The sequence below is a fragment of the Amblyomma mixtum genome, chromosome 5 (assembly GCF_055824585.1).
Source record: "Amblyomma mixtum isolate Tamu chromosome 5, ASM5582458v1, whole genome shotgun sequence".
In the NCBI taxonomy this organism is placed as follows: domain Eukaryota; kingdom Metazoa; phylum Arthropoda; class Arachnida; order Ixodida; family Ixodidae; genus Amblyomma; species Amblyomma mixtum.
Genome location: NC_143016.1, coordinates 198,509,805 through 198,530,495, shown reverse-complemented (window position 1 = coordinate 198,530,495; position 20,691 = coordinate 198,509,805). Strand labels below are relative to the sequence as shown.

Here is a 20,691-nt window from a genome sequence, read left to right as displayed (position 1 = left end):
TACTACTTATCTAGCCGCATTGATTATCCCCACAAAGTTGCCATCCCATTATGTAAAACAGTTTCTTTCTTACACTCATTTCTCCCGCGTACTTCTAAGCAATGGAACGATCTTCCTGGTGAAATTGTATCTATTACTGACGTAAATAACTTTCGCAAAGCTTTGGCTGGTGTTGTGTAAACTCTGACGATTTTGTTCTGCACTAATGTATTTTGTCTAGCTAACATTGCATACACAGGATTAATCTTTGATGTACCCGTTTCCTTTTTCTCCATTGTTTTGTTCTATATTTTCTGCCCACTCCCCTCTGCAATGCCTGCAAGGCCCTGAGGGTAAAATAAATAAATAAATAATATACATAAATGATTTGCCCTCGCATGTGTCTTGTAAAATTCGCATGTTTGCTGACGATTGTGTTATTTATGAAACAGTTAATAACAATGCTGATCAATTATCTCTACAAAACAACCTTAACAAGATTGAGGATTGGTGTAAAATTTGGCTAATGGAGCTTAACCCTCATAATTGCAACGTACTCTCTTTTCATCGCCGCCGTAACCCGCTCGTGCCCTTCTATCACATCGACTCCGTTCCCGTGCTGCCAGTAGAATCATACAAATATTTAGGCGTAACCTTGTGCGCTGACCTCTCCTGGAAAACGCATATAACTAACATCATTTCTTCAGCCCTTGGTTTTCCAAAACGTCATCTCCGCGAAGCGCGCATGCATTTCACTTCACTTCACTTTATTTTCCTTAAAGACCCTTTTCCAGGGTGTTACATAAGGGGTGGGGTTTACAAAATGCAGGAATCAACAGTGCTTGAAAATGATGATGAACATGTTATGGCAGCAATATTATGGGGAAGGCCGTTCCAGTCAGCTGCTGCACGAGAAAAAAATGAGTTGGCAAAAACAGTGGTACGGCCACGTGGACGCAAAACTTGAAGAGAATGACCGATGCGATGGGACCTGCGTTGTGGAAGTGCGCAAATGTATGGTTCTTGTTTTAGTGGTGAATAAAAGAACTTGTGAAACAGGACAAGACTGGCTATGCGACGGCGACTAGAAAGATTAGCTAGACCTGACTGAGATTTGAGGGATGATATGCTCACGTCGTACGAGTATGAGGAGTGAATTAATCTGATAGCCCTGTTTTGAACAGCTTCGATAGCGTGTGTTAAATATTCTTGATGAGGGCTCCAGATGGGTGATGCGTATTCAAGTTTAGTTCTAACGAATGAGATGTACGCTTGTAGTCTTACGTGTTGTGGGGCTTCCCGTAGGTGACGTTTTAAGAAACCTAGTGTTTTATTAGCAGATGATATCAGGTTAGTCACGTGCAAACGCCAAGATAAATCATTAGAAATGGTGACTCCTAAGTATTTATATGACTGGACGAGGTCAACTAGGGAATTGCAGACTGTGTATTTGAAAACAAGAGGATTTCGACGGCGGTGAAAGGACATGCACTTGCATTTGTTAGAGTTGAGCATCATCATTCACTGGGAGCACCAGTCTTGCACATGGCGCAGGTCTGCCTCAAGGGATTCTTGGTCAGAATGATTAGTCACTGAGCGATAAATGACGCAATCATCGGCGAACAAGCGGATGTGACAAGAGAGATGCTGCATCCGAGTTGGAAAGAACATGGCAACAGCATGATGTCCAGAACAAGAAGAACGTGCGTTTATTGAAGCGTACCGATTATATAGCCCGCAAGTGATAACAGGCAGCTCGCACTGCGCATGTCAGCGACAGAGACGCACCGTCATATACGTGCCTGATACATGTTTTCGAGGGAACAAACAAAAACAGTTGCAGCAACAGGGATTAGTTAAGCGCACTGATTAAATTCCTCGTCATAGCAAAGGCGTTGCGGGGCCCTCCTGTTCCGGTACGATCTCCTTAATGCTGGTGGCTGCACGGCACCCGGAAGCGAGCTTCCCGCTGTATTGGCAGCGCACGGGGGTTCCCCAGCAGTCCTTTGTGGCCCTCCCGAGGCCTGCGATGCGAGGCAGGTACCAGGTGACGAAGGCGAGGCAGGTACCCGGGGGTTGTCTATTGGCCTACTTGTGTCGCCACCGTCGTCACTGCTCGTCTCGGCATACCGCTCTCGCGTCTCTACGAGATGTCGCCGGTTACGTCGCAGAATTCGTCCATCTTCCGTTAGAAGCTGGTACGACCTTGGAGCCGGACGCTTACGACCCTCGCCTTCCGGGCCCACGCAGCCTTCAGACGCGAAGGCTCCAGACTCAAGTTCTGGTCCGCAGTTGTGGGCGTGGGTTCGGATCCCACTTGTGACACCATGTATCCGAGTTGGAAAGAACGTGGCAACAGCATGATGTCCAGAACAAGAAGAACGTGCGTTTATTGAAGCGTACCGATTATATAGCCCGCAAGTGATAACAGGCAGCTCGCACTGTGCATGTCAGCGACAGAAACGCACCGTCATATACGTGCCTGATACACATGCTGGGGTAAATCATTAATGTATATGAGGAATAACAAAGGACCAGAACAGAACCCTGTGGGACGCCAGAGGTTACTGGAAGCGGGTTGGAAAGTTGGTTATTAATGACGACGGACTGAGAGCGATGCGTGAGGAAAGCTTTAATCCATGCAATTATGTTCGGATGTAGGTTCAACTGGGAGAGTTTAAGAAGCAAGCGTTGATGAGGTACTTTGTCGAATGCCTTAGCGAAATCTAGGAAAATGGAGTCAGTTTGTAGGTTAGTATCAAGGTTGGCGTGAATATCATGTAGAAAAATGGCTAGTTGAGTTTCGCAGGAGAACCCCTTGCGAAATCCATGCTGTGATGGATGGAAAAAATTATTTGAATCCAAAAATTGCATGATTTGAGAGTAAATGACATGTTCCATGATTTTGCACGGTGCACTTGTTAATGAAATGGAGCGATAATTAAGAGGTGAATCAGTACTACCTGATTTGTGGACGGGAACGGCCTTCCCTACTTCCCAGTCGTCTGGAATGGTACCTTCGGAGAGTGATTGCGAGAACAATGAACAAAAAATGCTGCAACAGACTGATTTAGTGTTTTTCAGGACCTTTGAATTGATTCCATCTATGCCGGAGGCCGAGGAATTGTTAATTTTGTCGATTATGCACCAAATTTCATTACTGTTGAAGGTTATCGCGTCCATGCCTGTGGTGATTATAAGAGGCAATCTAAAACACGGTGCTTCGGATTCGTTAGTAAAAACGGAAGAAAACGCAGTGTTAAACGCATTTGCACAGTCGATATCAGTCATCCTTTCACCAGAATTGTTAGTGAGGGTTGGAAGACGTGCTTCCTTCGGGTTTATCAATTTCCAGAACTTCTTGGGGTTATCGGTTATCATTTTTGGCAGATCAACTTCGTAAAATGAACGCTTCGCACTTCTAATCGCCGCCAAGTACGTGTGTTCGGTTTCGTAGTATTTATCCCAAGCCTGCTGGCTTGCTTGACGCTTAGCTGTACGAAATGCGCGTTTTTTTCTTATTTTCAAGCTTTTTAAGAGCTTTTGTAAACCAGGGTTTTTGATTATTTTTTCGAAAACTTCGTGTCCGAATATATTTATTGATCAATTCAGAAAACTTATGTTTCAATAGCACCCAGTTGTCGTTTACACTTCTACTATGAAGATCCGTTTGAAACATCGATAGAAAGTTAGTTAGTTCGGTGTTAATTGCGTCATAGTTTCCCTTATTGTAGAGGCTAATAGTTTTCTGAGTAGTTTGTTTTATTACAGGTGAGAAATTAAAACTGGCATGGATTACTTTATGATCGCTGATTTCCCTGAGACACGTAATGAATTCTAGGCTGTCTGGATTGGTGGTCAGTATAAGGTCAGTGTGTTAGCCGTTTCCCCTGCGACACGTGTTGGTTCGGAGATTAGTTGGGTTAAATTAAAATTAAGGCAAACGTCTATAAATTCTTTTGACTCTTCTTGACTGGCTATAGGCTGAGACTGGTTATGCCAGTCGATATTGGGGTAGTTGAAATCCCCAAACAGGAGGATGTGTGCTTTAGGGTGCTTTGAAACCATGTTATTTAAAATATTGTGAAGTTTGCGAGGAAAGTGAGGACTGCTGCGAGGTGGTCTATAACACACACCAATTAATATTGTCAATAGGGATGCCCGGTACATGATCCATAGAATTTCTAAGTCTGAAGTGACTTCAAGGCTAGAACAAGAAAACTGCTCATGGACTGCAATCAGAACTCCTCCCCCCCCCCTGAGCATCTTTGCGATCAGCGCGAAAAAGACTAAAATGAGGCAGGTCGAACAATATCTCGGAATCTGTGATGTCGTTATTCAACCATGTTTCAGTTAGAACGAGCAGATTGCTGCCTGATGATGTTACAAGATTTCACACATCACATTTCGGCAGGAAGCTGCGAATGTTAGTAAAGATTACCGATAATGGAAAGTTGGCGCGAGGAGTAGGCAGGGAAGATCGTGATGACCGGGAAGGATTAGTTGATTGTTACGATATCTCTTGTACGGACTGAGATGATTCATCAAAAATATAGCGTTTTGGGCCAATATGCATCGTTTTGAATCTCAGGGAAAAAGACGCAGACTTGGCCTTGGCAAAAGCCACAAGGTGTTTTCGGCAATTTTGGACACGACGTGAAAAGTCCTCACCGACGCTATAACCGGTATCCTTGAATTTCGGACCTTTTGAAAGAACTGATTCCTTAGTTTTGAAGGATATAAATTTAACGGTGACCGGGCGTTGCCGGTCTTCATAGTGGCGTCCGAGGCGATGGGCACGTTCTATATCATTTGCACTGAGCTGGGTGTCGAGGTGTTCGGAGCAGTGACGAGTTATTAGGTCCTCGGACTGCGAGTATGTTTCAGAAGGGTTAGTGTCAGGCAAACCATAGAAGATTAGGTTGTTGCGTCGGGAGCGACTTTCCGCGTCCTCAAGGCGATCCTCTAGTACACCAACTAGGCGAGCAGTCTCGGATGCTGTGGTCTGCATTGCCTCTAGATCTGAAGGGAGTGTGGGTAGATTTTCACAGTGGGTTTCTAGAGCACTGAGGCGTACGGTTAAATTAGACATTTTCTGGTCCATTGCGAGCAATTGACCCTTAAGCCCCTGCACTTCATTCACTAACTCTGCCTGGCTAGAAGACACCTTCTTTAGTTCGCTAAGGATAGTGTCGAGCTTATCGGGGCCAGGGTTGCTCTCAATGTCACCGCACAGCAGCAGAAGAGACCGAACAACATTAAAGCACTCGACACTGATAACAAGGCAACACTGGGGGCTCGGGAGCTGTACGAAAAAGTAATTGCTAGTTTTCTTTGAGAATAAACTCAGATGGTTACCAACCTGCATGGCGAAGACGGGTGGTTTAGACCGTGTTGTGGCACAGCCACCGAGCCCACAGAGAGCTGGCGTCGGTTGCTGCTCTTTTATAGACTGTCCGTAGAATGTCGCTGACGATGGGGCCCCAGTCGAGTCCGAGGGTCCAGTTTGCTTGAGTCAGTAGCACAGGTGCGGGGGCGTCAGTAGGTGCAGCGCAGAATGTCCCACCATTTGCACTGCGCATGGGTGTACTTTCGTTTGCTGTCATCCAGGAACCGCAAAAGGCTGCAGGGAGCGTGACGCAGATGATCATCGGCGAGAAAACCTGCATGGCGAAGACGGGTGGTTTAGACCGTGTTGTGGCACAGCCACCGAGCCCAGTTATTAGCTGTTATTAGCTTACGAAGCACTTGTTATTCGCTTACGAAGCACTTGTGAAATCGAAATTAGAATACGCATCACCCATTTGGCATCTACATCAAGCTTATCTGACCAACGCATTAAAAGTTTTGCAAAACCGCGCCGTCATATTTATTCATTCTTCATACCATTACAGCACGAGTGTTACGTATCTGAAATCGCTTTCAGGCATACAGCCACTCGAGCTGCGCCGCCGCACAGCCAGTCTTTTATTATTTCACAAGTTATTTTATAGCCATCTACGAACTGCACCCTACATGGTCCCCCCGGCACGCATATCTCACCGCACTCTCCATCAACTCCAGATCAGCCGTCCACGTGCACGCACAGTCACCTTCGCAGCTTCATTTTTTTCTCGCACCGCCGCGGACTGGAATGGCCTTCCCGCTGACATTGCAACAATAACCTGCCCCGCGAACTTCGCACGCAGAGCTAACAGCTTTTCGTCATCATCATAACGCATGATTACTTTGTCTCACCAAACGTTGTACCCACCCCTTATGTAATTCCCTTGAAAAACGGTCTTTAAGGAAATAAAATTAATTGATTCATTTATGATACTGTGCACAAGCCAGGGAAAAACTGATTCATATGCTACACACAGTCTACACATATTTCAGTAGGTTTATCTATATCTAGAAAAAACTACAGGAGTGAGAAATTAGCTCAACAGAAACTGTGGCCAAAAAGCTACCAAATGTAGGACATCCAATTCAATATACATCCGCTGCTGTGGCTTTGCTCAGCTGCTTACCCCAATGTCACATAATCAGTCTGGTTACAGTGTCATTATTTCTACATAGGTGAAATACAAAAGGCGCTTTTGTGTTATGCAATGTTAAGCCACACAGTTTACAAAGCACCCTGCCATGGTGCTGCAGTGGTTAAGGTGCTCGACTGCCGTGCCCAAGGATGCGAGATCGAATCCAAGCCGCAGTGGCTGCTTTTCGAAGGAGGCAAAAAGCAAGGTGCCCGTGTGCTGTGTGATGTCAGTGCGCGTTAAAGAACCTCGATGGTCGAAATTTCCAGAGCCGTCTTATACGGCGTCTCTCATAGCCTGAATCGCTTTGGGACGATAAACCTCATAAACCAAACCAACCAATTTACAAAGCAGTGTACACTGACTGCAGCTGTCAGGTTAATGAACATTAATAGTTGCAACCTGCTTACCAACCTGCTTAATCAAACATTTTATGTTTGATTTGCCTTGAGCCATTCCCTCATCTTCTTTACGGAGAAGAATGTGGATTCTAGTCCTCAAGAACACCCTGAGCAACTTTTCTACAACGAGTGGCAATCAGTGAAACAATTCACACACATCACATTCTCTCGGGCAGAGGCTTCCAGTTGGGTAAGAGTTAATTCATTTTGAAGAAGTTTCGCTTCATTTGTCCGAAAGAAGTTCTCTGCCACCTTCAATAAATCTACTACAGCCGGTGCTGGGAGAACGAGCTTGGTATTCTCTGTATAATATTTCAGGCTTGTAAGTGTACCAGCCTCCTTACAAGTCATGGCATTGATGCAATCATCACAACATAACATGTTTTTTTTTACATTGCTGACAATGTACCCAGCAAGGTAAACAAGCGATTCGTCCTCAGGATCACTAAGTGCTAGAATTTTTTCAGGAAACGAAACTGGGTCAGCATCAACACTTCTGTTTCCCTCTCCATTTGTGGTGTTCAAACCAGTGCGAAAAAATCCAGTGTCATGGTTGTAACTGCCATCTTTGCTTGGCCTTAGAAACTTGGCCATGGTTACCGCTCGAAGTGCACAGCTGAACTCGAATGTTCGAAGAGATGAATAACATCTTCAAGAAATGCCACTGCGTCACTATACTTCTCATCCAGTCTACTAACTGCAAGCTTTGTTGTGCGAGAAGTTAAAATTTTGAAGCATTTAAACACAGTCTCAAAAAACCAGGCCGTTGTCAGTGCATCGCTTTCAATGTCCCCCCTTTGAATGAGGAAACGTAGAGCTGCTGCTGCGTCGTGCTTAAATAAAGAAAAGGTCAGCCCAACCTTCATTTTCTCAAAATGCCCCGGATCAAGGCAAGCTTCCTTGAGATGGGGGGCAATATTGAGTTGTAGCTTTGAACCAGGTTTCTTAATGTGTTGAATGTTTATCTCATTGCACGGCAAGGAATGTTTCTCAACTATATCCTTTGGCACTGGCCACGTGTCAGATGGTTGCGCAAGTTCTTGAGTAGGTGAGCAACGTCTGCCATAAAATACAGCTGCCTGTTTGGTTCACAGGGGGAGGGCATGACATTCTGTACTTTGAATGCTTGCCTACGAGAATGCCAAATGACCTCCAAAAAAGCGCTCGTGTTGTCCAAGTCTCTTTCTCTGTCCGTGTTTTTTTGCGCTTGTACGTGTCTGCTATGAACCAACTAGCCCAAAGGTCTGTGACCTCCATAGGCCCCGATTCCCACCTCCCATGTCACTGACAATGGCGTCAACCTTAATGCCAATTTTTTTGCACTCTTGCAGGATACGAATGATGAGATCAATTGTAGCATCACTACTGAAAGAATTTCCAGTCAAATCGTACGCAACGGTGTTTCCAACGAGTCGTAACTGAAAACGAGGCCGTGCGTAGCCAGTGCCTCCTCTGGCAGGCTGCCGTCCGCTAGGGGAGACTCAGCTTGCCAATGACTGTTCCCGTTGATTGGCCATAGGCAAGCCCTGTTTTCAGCTGCATTTCGTCTAGCATGAGAACAGCATGCCGTTCGGAGTCATTCCTCTGGTTCACTTGGAAAAAAGGGAAGTGGTGACATTGCCAGTACCGGAATCTTGGAAGAATGTTATCATATTAATCCATAAGATAGGGGTGTTATGAACTTCAAAATGTTACAGATCGATCAGCTTACTGTTTACAAGATTTTTACTAAGGTGATAACTAACCAAAGAAGTACAACCTTAAACATTCAGTCGGAAGACTAGCATACGTGACAATAGAGCACATTCCCACCAATAATAAAGTGATAGATAAATCCACAGAATGTAACCAGCCGCTATTCTACCCTTCATTGATTACCAGAAAAGCTTCACTCAGTTGAAACCTGTGCAGCCATGTAGACATTGTGTATCCAGGGTGCAGAGGAGGCATACTTTAGAATATCTATAGTAGTGACGCAGCAAACACAGCCCTTCACAAGGATTAAAATAGCAATCAAGAAGTGTATCACTCAAGGAGACACTGTCTTTACAGTACTATTCATGACACGTTTAGAGGAGGCGTTCAAAGAACTGGATTAGGAAGAGTTTGGGATGCAAGCTAATAGCTTGCCATTACATATATGCTGATGACACTGCCTGTACACTCAGGTACAGGGTACAGAATTAATCTGGAGATGAAGTCTAAAAACAGCAAGTAAGTGACTGCCAGTGCTTGGCCTACTCACTTTGACAGCAAGGGAACGTAGTATTTCATGCACTATGCCAGGAGAAAACTTTATATGCTCAAGGTTGCGTTGTAACGTCCGTTCTGTGGGCAACGGCACACCAAGCTCCCTGACAACGTTGTAGCCTCGGCCTCCACATGAGAGGCGCACCTTGAGGGCCTTCTCTATCGTGCTTTTTGACCACGGAATACCCTTCATGGTGGGCCTTTCCAAGCACTGTAGCTGGTTGGGTGCCAAGAAGTGCTGTACCTGCCTCCGTAGGTTTTCTTTTTATGTTCGACTGCCTTGTTTTTTTTTGTTTGTTTCTGTGCGTCCACTGCCAGACGACGAGCCTGTTCCGGCTGGCCCTCCAGATGCCTTATCCTCATCTGTAGCGCAGCCGCATCTTCAGCCGACAGAGTCTTGGTTGCTGAGCAGTCCCCTATTCAAAATACAGTGTAATGAAAGCAATAAGTAAAACCGCGCTCTTCATGTCTCAATTATTGGACGATTTCAGTAGTGCTGTTTACCATTCACGTCGTTGCATCCCTTTTCTTCATGACCAGCAGCTGCACTAGAGCGTGGAATAGTGTCTGCAAGGCAGGGAAATTGGCAGAGATTGTGAAACAAGGCGCAAGTGTCAGTGGTGGTTAGCACTCACAGTCAATACGGGAGCAAGCTTCTAAGGGGGGCTCCTTAGTTACACCACTCACAGGCACTGCAAAACCTACACGAAAGCCAGCAATCTCTGAGCAAGTGACAAAGGGGTGATTCCACGAGAGATGAAACAGCCTGATGTTTGAGATATTTCAGTATGATTAAAACCCACGAAAGTATTAATAATTAACATTTTCAAATTATGCAAGTGCCATCAATGCCACCGAATTGAAATCAAGGCAGAGTTGGAAAACTTCGTCTATTGCTATCAATATGCCCTGTTATTGCTTTTTCATATCTCCATCAAACACTTTCTATGAATTCTTTCAGTCAGCTTTCCACAGTGCCCACATATATAAAGTAAAATGCATTAAGTGGCACTCATTACATTGTGCACATTCTTTCGTACTAAGCGCACCGACAGTATGGAATATATTATCAATCGACTGAATCTTATCTTATGTCTTATCGGCTGAATAGAAAGCAGAAAATGCAAACAATTGATTCGAGCGCGCGGTCCACTGTGCGCCAAAGCGCGACCATCGTGAGACAACACTCTGAGGATACTCTGGGCAGCGCACATCACCTCCACAGCTTGCACCGAATCAAATCGATCGCAGCGCAAGAAGTTTCGAAAAATGAATCCAACGCTTCCTGGGGCAGTTATTCAAGCAACAATTTTTTTACTCTCTCATGCCATAATCTCATTTCGAGCAAAGTCAACGCAGACTGCGTGCCGAAGGGCGAGCGTTGGGAGCGTCTGCTAGCTTCACGTGGCCTAGGTGCCGCCACCGTCGGCGCCCGGGAGGAGCCGAGAGAAGGAGCGCCGGCATAGGAGGCGGAGGGACGAGATGTCGTTACTTTAGTTTACTGACTGATTTTAGGGTAGGGTTCTAGTGGGCGCCGCCTGATAGCGCTACGTGCGCGCCAGCGAAGAGGAAAAGTAGCGGAAACGTACTTAGCTACTCGCTTCAGTGCGACTTTTGCAATTTCCGTGCTCATAATTAGCAATATACACCAGAGTACATGGCTCTGAAGCGCACTCCTAAGACAACACTGCATTCACTACACGCGCTTTTGTTCACTAGAAACCATCGAGCTGGCGAGGCGGAGTGGTTAGCGAGCTCTTTTCGCACTCCGGATTCAACAGAGTCAATATTGTGACGAAGACGACGAAGCTGGCAGTGGCGCGGGACGGCGCGCTCGCGCTAGCCCAGCGGCCATCAAAATCATCTCTTATCCATCGTTCACCACGCCTCATTCTTCGGCTGGCCGCCACGTTACATTTGGTGGAGGTGCTGGTTGCACGAAAAAACACAGGAAAAAGTTTGTCAATTGTATTGAAAACGTCATTTATCAGATTCCTCTTTCCTGCGGCAAGCAGTATGTAGGGCAAACCGGCAGATGCCTGAATGATAGACTTCGAGAGCATGGGCGTGACGTAGATGATATGCGTGGAAAAGGGTTGTCAGCCCACTGCCGTGGGTGTCACTGCACACCGCTTCTTGAACAATGCATTGTTTAAAAGTGCACAATAACCAGTTGACACTTGAAATCGGAAGCGGAATGAATATCACTTTTCAAATACGGTTGTGTTAGTACCCCCTCTGTTTCATTGCTGGCAAAAGAGCTCGCATATCTGGCTGATACGCTTTGCTAGCGCATGGTTTGACGGCGTGTTGGTCTTGATGTCGATATAAAACCACCTTTCCTTTCTGAAATAAACCAGTGTTGGAAGTTAGCACCGTGTGTTGTCTGTCTTTTTGTGTCCTTGTCTCTTTGCGCTACGTTTTTACCTTTCATTGAGGAGCACTCGCGCTGTTCATTCACCAGTGATTCAATACGCTGTGTGCTAGAGATGTCGTCGGCGTATTGTGCGGACGTTTCGCGTCCTGTGCGTGCAGTGTGCGTGTTCCATTCGCGCTCCCGTTTCCATCGGCAGTGAAACCTCGTTGCTATTAGGCGTTTTCTTGCAGCGCTCCAGTGATCGTCACTGGTGTAACTGTCATTTTCGTTTTTCGCGATTGCGCTCGTGTGAGCGGCGGGAGCCATGACATGGGCGGAGGGCGATATTTTAAAGGAAGCAGCTGCGCTCGCTTTGCTCTTAGTATACTGCAGAAACTTTGTTACATGCCCGTTTCAAGCGCGTAACGTTTGAAGCATCTAGCGAGTTCTAGCTTCTGGGACATGCAGGGCTCAAGTGTATTCGTTCATATCGTGGCCAAGTCTGTGTTTCTGGTCGCGCGCTATGTTTAGACCGGTTTCCTGTAGCAGTTTTGCAACTGCGTTTCTATCTGATGTCATGGTCAAGACGTGCGGAAAAGGCGAAGCTCTAACTGAATTAGACGGCCTTTTCTCACGTGTTTATTGTGCCCATGTCCTGTCACAGTGTTATTTGGGGTAAAAAGCACTTAGTGAAATGAGGATCCACATGTGCGCTGAATTTCATAGATGCCTGTGGTTATGTTGAAGAAAAATAATTTGATGCATTCATTACGTACAATAGATCGACTTTCATTTTATCTAATGTCGATCACAAGTAAAGAGTGCTACTATGCAGTGACATTACAAGCTATAGTATTTCATCAAGTAGCGAAAAGCGTTGCGTACAGCTGCAGCTCTGCACATTAAAATATGAAACACAGCATTGAAATGATTCCCAACACCGTGGAACTTATACTGCAGCCACTGGGTACTCCGAAACTTCTAGAAGTCTGAAAAGCTACGGTAATATATGTTATGCACAATACTAGATCTGTGGATATGTGAAACATGATATGATGCCATGCTACAAAGAGTGGATTTATGGAGGGGGCAGTCACATTTTAAACATGTATTTCTTAGACTTTTTTCATTGAGAAAAAGATGTTCAGAATGGTTATCCAGTGTAAAATTTCAGATAAATCCTCCCCTGCTGTCTACTATATATGCACTTTGGCCATCTCCATTTCTGTCACCTGTGTGAGTGGCTCTTGGAGTTGTGAATCAAAAGTCATTGCTGGCACGACCGCCATTACAACGCGTTATGATATTACATTTTGCGTTCAGGGTCAAGAACTCAAACTTTTTAGCATACTTGCCCATCTTCACTGCTGTATACGAGAAAGCATTCCTTGCATCACCAGCCGCACGAAAACACGCTATGAAGATAAGTTAGTATTTAAGACCAACAACAAAGTACTGCAGAATTTTTATTACCCTCACTGCTGCAGCAGAAGGCACTGTTGCCACAGCCAGCTTCCCAAACATATGCAATGGAAGCAGATTCCAACATTCAGCTACAAGAGCTGCATTAAAAGGCAGGTTCAACACTAAGATGGGGTGTGACCATGCATCGCAGCATTGTTCATGACTCAGCCGAAAGCAGACACGTGCACACTCAATCAGCATAAAACTTAGAGGCTTGTGCTATCCACCAGAGAGCGCGATTAAAGTGTGGCCAATATGTGGGACACTTTTATGCGAGCATAGCATGCAAACAACCCAATATCAATAACCTTGCTCGGGGATCTCGTGCATGAACCTCGAAACTCATTCTAGCAAAGAAGGATTTTTTCTGCAACCTCATGAGCACATTTGACAGCTGTCCACTCAAAAATCTTTATGCTCTCAAATCGAAAGTGTCCCAGAGTCCCATTCAAATATAAGCCTCGTGCAAGCAAGCTGGACATGAAAGGCTTCCAGGGTAGCCTTCCAGGGTAACATTTCAGGAAACTTAAGTTTAAAGGCAGTACTTTACACTGCATTAATGTGGGATAGTTTGTTCAGAAGCTTCATGAAATACACTGTGAGATCCAAGACACACAGCATTAGAAAAAAGAAAAAGGAAGAAAAGGAAAAAAAGAAAGTGCTTTCAGGCAATCGGTATGTGAAATGTCTTAATTTTAGAACGTTCCCCAAGGCTCTTATAGAATTTGATGAAATATTTTTGCAGAAATGACTAAAAAAACTTCAGCTACCGGTGACTATTGCATGCAATACTCAGTAAAGAATGCAGGGGCTCGTTCGGTCGAATGTGAAATTTACCGTTGATTTTATATGCGACTATTGTTGCGTATACCATTATGCAGTCGCTGTAGTCTCTACCGGCATCTTCGTTATACCTGCGATTAATTCGATCCCAACTTAACGTATTCATTGATCACACGCCCTTTTAGGTTATTCTAAACTCAAGGTAGACACGTGCGCCAAAGCAAATGAGTAAATTTTTATTCTTTTCACAATACAGCCACTACCAGTGGCGTAGGCAGAAATATTTTTCGGGGAGTGTTATACGCCCCCGTTAAAAAGAAAAAGAAAGAGACCCTGCGCTTAAACAATACCTTAGAGATTTTTCTTCTTTAATAAAGGCGAAGGGTTAGTTTTGATCACTGTAATATTTACATAAAGATACGAATGCACACCCGAGAACTTCAATCATAGAAGTTCTCAAGAACTTCATTCATAAAAACAATTATTTTCTCACAAAAAACAACTCATACGGAAAAACGTGGCTATTTACAATATTTTCACATCATATACAAAAACACAAAAGCTTCTGCTCGACAACAAACTCATTAACTGCAAACAAATGGCACTTGTCAAAACTTCTACCCCATACATGGAAACCTGCGGTGGCCTGTGCCCATGCGATGAATGAATGAATGAATGAATGAATGAATGAATGAATGAATGAATGAATGAATGAATGAATGAATGAATGAATGAATGAATGAATGAATGAATGAATGAACTTTATTTCCGTCATCATGGGGCCTCACGGTCGGGGCGCAGCAATTAGGAGGGGGCGCCTCCCAGCCGGCTCTCAGCACCGGATACCGCGGAGAGAGTCTTGTGGTAAGCTGTCTCCGCCTGACGGATGATGAGTCTCTGCTGATCCGGGACGTGGCTTCGGATCAGCTCTTCCCAGGTGGCAAGCTCTGGGATGATTTGTGACTTAGCCCCAGGAGAATCCTGACACTCCCAAATTAAGTGATTTTGCGAAGTGATTCTGTGGCAGCTACTGCACAGCTCAGGCTCCCCAGTGTCTTCATCGTGTAGTATAAAATAGGGAAAGAATCTGTTGACCTGAAGCCTCCTCCAGGCCCTGCACTCCTTTGGAGTGAGTGACCTATCCGGAAGTGAGAGTGTTCTCCTATCTAGTCTTGGCGTTTCAGTTATTTCTTTATATGTTATGAGATGGTCTTTATTCCCACTCCGGGCCACTTCAAGCAGCTCGGATGTATAATTCTCGAGCGAGGCTGTCAGCAGCCTCATTCCCCGCAATGCCCTCATGAGCAAGAACCCATATGAGGGAGACCTCCCTGCTTGAGGGGTATCTTAGTATTAATTGGCTTGACTGGAGACCACCCGCTTACAAAAGTTGTGAACAGCTGCCTTACTGTCAGACAAGATTATCTTGGCTTTGGTACTGACGCATGCAAGGGCAATAGCAGCCTCCTCTACTACTAATGCACTCCTAGAATGAATAGATGCAGCATTCACTTTCTCCCCATTCCCATGAACGACGGCAATGACGGAGGCGCCATCGGACCCACAGGCTGCGTCGCAGAAGGCTATGTTACCCGGCGGGTCCCGGGCAATATTGTTCATTATTGTTCGAGCTCTATGTCTTCTCCTTTCTTTATCATGCTCCGGGTGCATGTTCTCAGGTATACTGGCCATTTTGAGATGCTTCCGTATGTCAAAGGGGATTAGCTCTGCAGTATACGGGGGCTTCCTCTCGCTCTCCCCTAGGTCATTGAGGATCTGCCTGCCTGCTATTGAGGAGCTAAGCCTCCAAATTTGCGCTTCTCTTACTGCCCTGGTGATCTCCGCACAGGTATTGTAGACTCCCATCCTAAAGAGCTTCTACATTGAGGAGTTCGGTGGGATGCCGAGAGCTCTTTTGTGTGCATTTCGCATTAACCTGTCTATTTTCTCCTTCTCTTCCTCACTAAGCTTCATAAGTGGAGTCGCGTATGCAATCCTACTCACTATGAATGCTTGTACTAATCTCAGGAGACAGTGCTCTCGCAGGCCTTTGTTTCTGAGGGAGATCCGCCTAAGGATACCTATGACATGGGTGGCATAGGTACTAAGCTGCTTGATAGTGGTTGTGTTACGCCCGTTCGTCTGGAGAAAGTATCCAAGGCAGCCTTGACGCCATAGGAAGCATAAGAGGGTTCTCACACAGCTTTCACCCTCGCCGTTCGATGACGTTCTACGTCACATCAGCGGTAACTCAGGACGTGCTACGTCCGCCGCTTAAGAGCGTGGGTGGCGCTGGTGAACACTCTAAAGGTTAGGTTATGTGTAAAACATAAATACCCCCGAAAGCAGAAGAATTGACAGCCGTCGCCGTAGCTCAGCGGTAGAGCACCGTACGCGTAATTCGGAGGTCGTGGGTTCGGATCCCACCGGCGGCATGTGGTTGTTTTTTCTTCTGCTTTTCTAATCAACTAGCTTTAAGCGATAACATATTCAGTAATATTCTAAAGCGAACAGCACAAAATAAATAAATTAATTAAAAATCCCTCGTGTCCCTTGGTTTCTGTGGCTGTTGGTTTCTCTCATATTGATAACGAGTCCCTCATCCCCCCTCTCTTGTTTGCTTAATCCCTCTGCTTAGGGGAGCTATAGATGTTAAGTACAAAATGGTTCTCCCTTTCCTGGTTGCCGAAGTGGATTTCAGTTAGAACCGCCTCTATCTCCCCGTCCATAGGATGTTGCGTGACAGCAGCATTGTGCTCGACCAGAGTGGCAACTCTGGCTTTCGCCCCTTTAGAACTAGGGAAGCATCTGTAGCCTTTGAGACCAGCCTTTTGCGTGTTGTTCTTCTGGAGAGCAATCACTAATGGAGGAGCTGCATGTGAAGTAAGCATTTGTTTCAAGACCCCCCTCTTGACAGGGTATCCCCGACAGTTCCACTGCCAGACGACGCAGCCGGCAGCTTTTCCGCTCTTAGTTCTGTTCGCCATTGTGTCTACCCCTATTTGCTCCAATGACACCCTCCTCGTGAAGCGTGCGCATGAGCCAGCCTAGGCTTCACTCTATGCTTAGTATTTTAGTTTGCAAGTTTTCTTGCCTGTCTCCATTCTTACCTACCAATTCCTTCAGGGCCCTAATGTCTGCCGTGAGCCTGTCCGCTATCATTTTAGCCCTCCTCTTAGCCTCGCTCTCTTCTCTCATCGTCCTCACCCTCCGACGGGAGGGGTGCCCTCAAATTTAGCTCTTCTATATGCTTAACCCCCAGCCTTCGCTCTGCATTCTCCTTTTCAATCTTTCCCAGTTTCATCATTAGCATATGATTTTCCCTGGTCAATTGCTCTAGTTTTTCCTCTAGTCTTTGCCCTGCCACCTGGGAGAGCTTACCGTCACGATTAGTTGTCTGTGCTGCGCCCTTCAGTCCCCAGGGGTCGTCAGGGTCTCTACTCGCTGCGCCTTGCCCAGCGTTCATCCTCGAAGGGGTCTTGCGCAGCCTAGGCTTCGGCTTCGGCTTGTCTTGAGAGTCTGCACTGTAAACAAAAATATACCCAAAAGGGAGTAGAAAGGGTGGCTGCCACCCTTTTTACTCCATTTGCGGAAACATTTACTCCATGAGTGGGGAGTAAAAAGGTGGACTGTCCTCCATTTTACTCCCATGAGGGAATAAGGGAGTAAAAATGAGGATTTACCAGAATTTACTCCAGTCTAGAAAGGGAGTTAATTGTGCCAAATACTCCACCAGTGCCGAAATGGAGTAAAAAAAACATCAATTTGCGCAGTCCGCCCCGCCACCTAGCGTCTCGTCTGCTTCTGGTCAGTCGTCTGATAACGGCGGTGAGTGAAGACCGCTTGGTCACCATCGTCGCCGGATCTCTGCCGACTTCTGCTCCTTCACGGGCGCCTGCCGCGGTACAGGATATCGGCTTCTCGCCGTTTTCCGCTACAGTACGCTACATAATTGAATTTCTCCTGTGAAGCCTCCAGTGCTCTAACCATACCTAGCTTTCCTTGGTTTGTGTCGTCACCCCGTTAAAGCCCCCGCTTAGGCCTAATTGTCACAGGCTTTTTTCAGTGTAGTCCTCGCAATGTGTTGCATGAACATGGAACTGTGATAGATCATAGTGTCAACACTGAGCTCTTGATTGAGCTCATAAGGCCACTTTTTTCCTCAGCGATGTTTAAAATCCAAGCCTTAATGACGCGAATATGAAAGCAAGCACTGCCATTCCAAACTACCATCAGGTTTATTTTCATCTTTTCTGCTCTGGTTTTGGGTCAAATATAGCGTGGTACATGACCGTGAAAACTACCCAGCGTCTCCTTTTCAGTTTTGAACTACTGATTATAAGGTTACATCCCTTTATCTACGAACATGGCCAACGAAACGAGCTCGTACAGCAAAAGGAGACGACAAGCAGACGACTCCTGCCGCGTACGCCGCCGCTGGGCTAGCAGACGGCGGAAAGAATGCGTGACGCGGGGTCACATTAGGGCAGCGCAGTTTCCCAAGTTGGGTGGCCGGCGGCCCGCAGAGCTACTGCCCGTTTCCGCCGCTCTCACTGCTGTAAGAGTGAGCCTGAATGAGGATAAATAAACATGACGCCATTTTTGGGCTTCATCTCTGTGGGTAGTAAAAACTTTACTCCCTTTTCACTCCAAAATAACTCCCTTTTCACTCCAAAATAACTCCCTTATATAAGGGTGTAAATAAAAAACACCATACATCGGGAGTAAAAAAAACCTCCTTTTGGGTGTGCGTTAGAGGACAAGCCATTTACACCCTTTTGGGTGTTTTTTTGCTTACAGTGTGGATCAGTCTTCCCCGGGATAGCAATCTTTACGACGGTGTTTCCTGTAGCGGCCGACTGCGATCTGCTTCTTGAGCGTGACTGGGACTCTCCCCCAGTTGCTCTCAGGCTTTCAAACCTATCGCGTAGGGGGATATGTTCTGCTTTGGGTTGGCCATTCTGTTCTCGTAGCTTCTTCTCCCATTGCTTGCGTCGCACAAGATACGGAGTCCTGTAGATTTTTGGGCAATTCTTGTCCCCCAGTTGATGTTGTCCCAGGCACAGTGCATTCGTGATCACTCAGAGGATTAATCATGCCACATCCCCTGCATTTGCGTGTGTCTGGGTTGGGGCACACATCCGCCCTATGCCCGAAACGTTCGCACGTTTTGCGCACTTGATATTTTTTCTTAAAGAGGCGACACTTCAACGGAGTTGACTTGAAGTTTACAGTCCATGGCACTTTCTCCTCCACAAAATTCAAAAGAATTGTACCAGATGCTTCTCCAAGCCTCCTGGCTGATGCAATAGTCGGGTTACCTGAGCAATTCTGTATTCTGAGCGCTTCAGAATCCGATATGCCGACGGAGATGCCACTAATGACGCCTCGGCCGAAGGTCTCCGGAGTGGCCAGGTACGATAGCGCCTTAGCCTCTCCTCCCGTATACTTGAGAGCCTGTATGGCCTGATATCTTCTCGCTCGGTGTTCACTTTCGGTGGCTACCATGATGGTATGATTCTTGGAGTTGACTGTTATTTGGTCCCCGCGCATTGCTTCGTCTGTCAGACCAACGGCGGCTGCTATAACATCCGTGAGCTCGGCGAGCCCTGATCCCTGAGTGATTTTATCGATGCCGCCCTGAGGAAAGAGAGAGAGAGAAAAACTTTATTTGAAGAGGAATTGAGGACGGATCACTAGTTTGGCCCATCCCTTCGGTGTAGGTTGAGCCCTTTGCACCGGAGAGCAAGCTGCCGGGCTAGTTGGTGAAGCATGTTAAATTGAATTCAGCGCAAAAATACAGACAAGGGACAAAGAGAGACACACTGAGACGTTCACGAGCGCTAACTACCAACTGTTTATTCATGCTGAAGTACAGGGGATATATAGGAAGGGAATGAAGAGCATGCGCGTAGCGAGGTACAGATAATGCACATCCGTCAAGCAAACGAGTTAATCGAGTTAGATTCGTTTTTTGATTAACTCGTTTGCTTGACGGATGTGCATTATCTGTACCTCGCTACGCGCATGCTCTTCATTCCCTTCCTATATATCCCCTGTACTTCAGCATGAATAAACAGTTGGTAGTTAGCGCTCGTGAACGTCTCAGTGTGTCTCTCTTTGTCCCTTGTCTGTATTTTTGCGCTGAATTCAATTTAACCTTTGCACCGAAGTGCGAGCTTCTTTCAGTGTTTTCTTGACCAGCAGTTCCGCTGCTCGCTCTTCGCTAGCTTTCTTCTGTCTCTCAGCTTCTTGCTCAGAAACGTACTTGCGTCTAAGTTTTATCTTCCATTCTTCTCCCTCCGGAGCGCGCAAACCCTCCTCGTTATCCATATTTTCTTCACTTACTTGCATTTCGGTGCTGAGATCCACTCCATTCCCTGGAGCGGACGCCATGGCGGCGCCCGAACACCGATCGCAACCACGTACGCTGTGGCTGTTTGCGGGACCAACGCACAAGATCACTGAAGAATCTTGAAAGTCACAAAAATTTTGATGCAGTCCTGTTGGCGTACACCCTCGGATTCTCACGGCCAAATTTCAGCACATAAAACCTCTTGGTGCACCGATGAAAGCCGATTTCGCCGGAGCCCAACGCAACACGTCCGCCCATCGCAGAATCCCTGCCCATGCGGTAGCACGCTCCTTCGTTGGCTTTGAAACGCGCACGCAATCGGTGCGGCGGCTAAACGTCAGTATGACGTCAGCCCGGACAAGACGGTGCTGAGCTTGTTTCCGGCTTCACAAAATGTCACGTGATGGCCTGTCCTCTAAATTTTCCTTCCTCCAAGTCCCATGCTTTCCAGTGGGCAACGCATGAACGCCGCCATCAAACAACGGTTTGTGTGTGTTGCCAGCTGTTATGCACTTTCTAAATCTGGACAAAGAACACAGAACCTGGCAACGTAATCCGTGGGAAGATGGCGGTATGCCGAGTAGC

The 20,691-nt window shown here is 46.3% G+C and overlaps 2 pseudogenes; both read right to left on the bottom strand.

Moving 5' to 3' along the window:
- Positions 1-1,860: 1,860 nt before the first annotated feature.
- Positions 1,861-5,648, bottom strand: LOC149345402 (uncharacterized; annotated as a pseudogene).
- Positions 5,649-6,285: 637 nt separating this feature from the next.
- Positions 6,286-20,147, bottom strand: LOC149345401 (uncharacterized; annotated as a pseudogene).
- Between the last annotated feature and the right edge of the window lie 544 nt (positions 20,148-20,691).